This window comes from Octopus bimaculoides, chromosome 19 (assembly GCF_001194135.2).
Source record: "Octopus bimaculoides isolate UCB-OBI-ISO-001 chromosome 19, ASM119413v2, whole genome shotgun sequence".
Taxonomy (NCBI): Eukaryota; Metazoa; Mollusca; class Cephalopoda; order Octopoda; family Octopodidae; genus Octopus; species Octopus bimaculoides.
In genome coordinates, this window is record NC_068999.1 from 25,453,521 (window position 1) to 25,458,779 (window position 5,259).

General features: G+C 32.3%; 1 protein-coding gene across 1 annotated transcript in view; it reads right to left on the bottom strand.

Moving 5' to 3' along the window:
- Window positions 1–3,546, bottom strand: part of LOC106883718 (collagen alpha-5(IV) chain) — a 182,189-nt gene extending 178,643 nt beyond the window's left edge. Inside the window, exon 1 of the mRNA XM_052974901.1 lies at window positions 3,497–3,546. The gene's annotated coding sequence lies outside the window, so the exon portion shown is untranslated. The remainder of the gene's footprint in view (window positions 1–3,496) is intronic.
- Between the last annotated feature and the right edge of the window lie 1,713 nt (window positions 3,547–5,259).

Sequence of the window (5,259 nt, forward strand, 5' to 3'; positions counted from 1 at the left end):
GTTCTTTATTCTAGGTAGTCCAGCCATGTTCCTCTAAGCAACTAACTCTAAGACTTACTTGTGTGCACATGCATAATGGTGAGTGTGAGTGTGTGTGTGTGTGTGTGTGTGTGTGTGTGTGTGTATGTGTGTGTGTGTGTGTGTGTGTGTTTGTAAATATATGTGTGCATATGTGTGTGTGAAGAGATAGACACAATTTTCCACTATTTTATCATTTGTCTGTCTGCATCCAAAACGATTCATCAAACTATCCTTCTCAGTAATTTTCAACAGGTAAAAAAAACGTTTGTGTAACTGATATGGGTAAGTTTGTTATACTTAATCTTTGAATCTTAGTTGGAGGAAGTGGAATGCTAAAGATGTCAAAAAACTCTGGCTCCTTTACTCTCCTCACATACATAGAGAGAAACACACTCAACAGAAATACGACACACCCAAATTCTAGATGCAACTGAAAGGAAGTTATCTGATATTGCATGCTGAATAATACTCTAGTAGATGGTCTGTAAAACAGGGAAATGACAGCATTCTTCTATCAGGTTAAATACAAATTAGACATAAGAATCCAGAACACAGAAAATATTTGCTGTCTTTCATATTCTCAAAGTATGGCAGTAGAGTTTAAAGCTTTTATTATTATCATTATTACTATTATTATTATTACTATTATTATTATTGCATGTTTCACATTTGTTTCTTGTGTATAAGGTCTCCCATTTACTTGCAATGTAGAAGTGTTGCAGTTAAGTTTTCTGCAACCTGTTTTGATTCTCAGTTCTCATTTCACTTTGGAGGTACATGAGTATCATTTTACTTTGAAAATTCATATCATTAATTTACCATTTCACTGCACCAAATAAAAAAAGTTTGTCTGGTGACATTTTCTTTCATATATTAAAGCTCATACATATAGAGTGGAAGTTTTTTTGTTTCTTTTAGATTGTATGCTCTCTATCAATTACTATACCCTCAATTTAAATCTCACAATTGTTCTTCCATCAGTCCTTGTCTAATGATCAATCAATTATTGTTTTGTTTTTTGTTTTTTTTCTTATATTCCAATATTCTCTGAATTCAACCACCTTTTTCTGGAAATAACAAAATCATGTTAAGCACAATTTCAAATGGATAACAATCTCGTCCTTTGAAAGTTAGCTAGGAACCAAAGTGGTAAAATAGGCAATTATAACCAAATATAATTCCTGCTGCTCAATCAGCTTTTGACTGGCTGTAGTCATTTGTTGATTTTAAGCCATTCACCTATCACCTGTCATTTCTTATCCATTTCCTGGTGAATACAAGCAACCAAATGAAACCTGCTCATCTTACATACAGAGAGAGAAACACACACAATGCACATACATTTGGGCCACATGAGACATGGCTCATCATTAGGTGGGCCACACTTCTAAAAAAATTCAAGGTAATTTTTCATTGGTGTGCTATTCAGAAAGTCCCACAGGCTGCAGTTTGCCAATGACTGATCTAGGGCTATATTGTTTTTAAGATGGTGGAGTGTGATTTGAGGGTGATTTCTATATTTCTAGAAGATTGAACGATCATGCAGAAGTTTTCTGAAATGGTTTCAATCAAATATACTCTTTCTCTACAAAGTGATGGTTGTGTGTCTAAACAAGAAAACACTATTCATTATTCACAGATATTTATAATGGTATGAATTACACAATGTAACAAAATTTTTTGTCTTTGATCAGTAAGTGTTATTCCTATTTGCTTCTATCTAGAAACCAAAAGAAAAGGCTGCTATTCCCTTCAAATTTTGCTTTCGTGATCTGGACATGAATGTTTTGAAATTGACCTCTTTTCCATTACATTTAAGACAGATTCAGTGCCAAGTTGCTGAAGCAGAAATATCATTATAGCAAATATTCTACTCACTACCTCAGATTTGCTTGTAAGCTACTTGATCTTAACTACTTGATCTTAACTACTTGATCTTAACTACTTGAGCCTGACACTTCGTGACTGACAATACGTGCATCTCTGATCATGAGCAGGAGTAGTAGAGGAGCATCATAGCCATGTGTTGAGAGGAATAATTTGGGGTTTGAATAAATGTAACAAAAGCAAAGTGTGAAGAAAATATAAACCATTTTTCAGACTTTCTTGAGGTAAACGAATAGGAAATAACAGTTGCTACCCAAGGACAAAAATCGTCAATGATAAATTTATCAATTTGTAATGAAGTGATTACAAAATCCATATATTTTTCTTTTTAAGTCTCAGGTTTAAACTGTTGCAGTATATTTATGCAATAGCTGATATCAACCTATTTTATTTCATTGCTGTTTTAGAAAACAGACAGTTAGAAGTTGAGTAGAATAAAAAGCTGTTTGATCTAGAAACTGTCAGTATGTAGATGAAGGATTTTGGACGAGATCCAATTCTGATTTCTGCAGAAAAAGAAATGAACTTTTTAATAGGTTAACTTTGATTTAGATAGGAATCTTCAATCTCCAGACCTTTACAATTTTTATCCATTTATATGCTCTTTTCAAATACAATATTTTTTAAAAACCAAATTAATATTCTCAAGTAGACACTTAACATAATGTATAGTGACATAAATTCTTGAGTTACCTCATTTTTGTCTATTTCTTCTTAATAAGATAACAGGATATAGACTGTTCTAGATTCCTACATTCTCTCATTCTAAGACATTCTTGTAGTTTTATACTTCAGTTATTAGTTCGTTTATAATATTTCTATAAGCCAAAACAACAAAATAACTCTTATTTTCAGTCCAGCTTAACGATTCCTAGAATTTTACATGTTAGTTTCTCTATTTTTGTATTCTTGTGTCATTGCCGTTATTTATATTTATTTTCACTCATTTTAAAATTTTGAATTCCCTTCGAATTTCAACTTTGATTCTTCACTCAATTTTATAAGCACATCCTCTACAGTGTCACATAAAAGCACCCATGAAGTGCGTCATAAAAGCGCCCAGGAAGTGCCACATAAAGTTACACCCAGTACCATAAAGTGGTTGGCATTGGGAAGAGCATCCAGCCATAGAAACTGTGCCAAATCAAACTGGAGTCTGGTGCAGTTCCCCAGCTTGCCAGCTCTGGTCAAACCTTCCAGCCCATGCCAGATGGACAATGGACATTAAATGATATATATAATCTCTCTCTTTCCTTGAAATTTTTAATGTTTAGTTTCATAGAAACATTTCTCCCAAATTCATCCCTAGTAATATGAGAAATTTTAATGGGTTACACAGACTTGCAAATCATCTGTTTTACAGACCTTTCTATTCTTTTCTTTTTTTTGCTCATTAGACTGTAACTATTTTGGAATACAACCCTAACAAGAAGAGTTTGAAGAGTAAGAAAATGGACAGAAGACAAAACTTTTGAATTTCAAAACAAGGAAATAGATACTAAATCTAAAACAAGGAAATAGATACTAAATTTAACAAGCTTCACATTTATTCAGAATCAAAAGTAATTAATGACTGGCTGGTACTTACTCGTTCTCCTTTTGTTCCATTACAGATACATTTAGGTTCACAGCCACTACATGCCTGCAAAAAACAAAAAACAAAAATGTATAGATATATATATATATTTAAAAGAAAAAAAACTTGCAGCTTATTCCAAATTTTTTAAATCCTAACTTTTTAATGCCTGTCATTTTACTTGCACTTTGATAAACCTAATACAACTATAAAAGGTGATTGCTCAAGGTGTTACACTGAGAAACTAAACATGGAAAAAAGTAGTTTTGAAGCAAACTTCTAAGACACATAGTTTTGTCCTATTTTTATTGCAGAATTATGAAATTGTTTTGTTTCTCTAAAATACACTACAGATAACTGAACAGTGATTAGAGTTGATCAAAACATACTTTTGTATATTTACATGAGATATAAATAATGAGAGACAATGAGAAAGAATAAATTTTGAGTACAAGTTTTGAACTTATCCAGAGTTCAGTATATCAGTTTTATATATTTACTCAATAATTCAGTTTTACTTTTCAAATATTAATGGTTCAACATCAATTTTTTTTTGTTTTTAGAATTTACAGAATGATTTTGCTTAATTTATTCTTGATATTGTTACAGTGGAAAGTTATACAGTTGTATGTCTTATTAACACAATCTATTAAATTTAGTTTGTTTTTTTTTTCTTTTGCTTTTGTGGTGAATGGGGTTCTCTGCGAAAACATTGACTCTTCATCACTTCATTTTTCTTCATTTTTCAGTGATATCTTTGTATCTTACATATCAAGAAATGAAATATATTATTGAATTATTTCCATTGAATTTTACTAATATATTCCGTTTCTTGTTTGAATGTAGATAAATGTTGAACACAAAATGTCCATTGGTAAAAACATTGTTCCTATGCAGGAAGAGAAAGGGGCATGGCTGAAACTCATTGATGCAAGCTCCTTATCACTTCCTTCACCTCATTACAGTGTGCCATTTTATAAATCCAAAACTGAACAATATTTCCAATTTTTTCTTCTTTAAAACAAACAGCAGGTCACTGAAATGCTGTTCCTGTACCTACCACCAGGCCACCTACCCTATCACATTCCTCCTCCTCTCTCTCACACACACACACTATATTTGTCAAATAGTGTAGAAAAGGCCAAATGAAAGTTCTAAGCACCGCAACTCATCAGCAAAAAGAGATTTAAAATGATATATCTATCTTGGTACATTTCAACATTTACCCAAACACAAAACTAATGCTGGTTCCTTATACAATTCCAGAGCTGATAATTTGTAGAGGAAAGGAATAGTAAGTATATTGATGTTATTAACGTGGTTCAAATTATGTACAAAGCATAAAAAGCATTCTAAATGCTCTGAAATCATCAAAACACCTAAATTTACCAAACAAGTTCAACAGGCTACTGATTACATCCCAGAAAGTCCATGAGGTCAGCTACAAAAGATCTCCATGTGTCAGAAGAAACAGTCAGAAATGTTGTCCACGAAGATATCAGATATAAGTCTTATATGATGAGGAAAGGTCAATTTGCCAGAAAAAGCAAAAGAAAATCACTACATCAGATCTAGAAGGCTCTTAAACAAACTGAAAAATCCAGCAGAAGATTTCATTTGGTTATTCTCAAATAAGAAAACTTCGACCAATATCAAAAAGTTATCAGAAGAAATGACAGATGGTTATGTGCAGACTCTTCTGAAGTTCCAAGTGTTATGCATACAAAATTTCCTGCAACTGTCATGGTTTTAGGAGTTGTCAGCAATGAGGACAT